We start from the raw sequence: 398 nt of genomic DNA, 5'->3' as shown, positions 1-398 counted from the left end.
CAGGGAGATGCTCCAGTCCCCTCATCATCTTCGTGTCCCTCCGCTGAACTCTCTCCGGTTGTTCCTGGTCTTTCTTGAACTGGGGAGCCCACAACTGCACCCAGTACTCCAGATGTGGCCTCACCAGGGCAGAGCAGAGGGGGAGGAGAACCTCCCTCGACCTGCTGGCCACATTATTCCTCACGCACCTGAAGATACCGCTGGCCTTCTTGGTCATCAGGGCACATTGATGCCTTGTGGTCAACTTTGCAGAATGATTGCTGGATATTTTGCCTTAAGAAAGATGCTGTTAGGCCTGCAGTTCCATGGGCAGATCAGTCAGTCTAGAAACCTCCTGCTATGGAAAGCGGAAGGTCTTGCTTGCTTTCCTCTCCCCTGTCTTTAGCATCTCCTCCCTA

This window comes from Cariama cristata, unplaced genomic scaffold, assembly GCF_000690535.1.
Source record: "Cariama cristata isolate BGI_N322 unplaced genomic scaffold, ASM69053v1 scaffold1782, whole genome shotgun sequence".
Taxonomy (NCBI): Eukaryota; Metazoa; Chordata; class Aves; order Cariamiformes; family Cariamidae; genus Cariama; species Cariama cristata.
Note: the sequence above shows the minus strand (reverse complement) of the source record.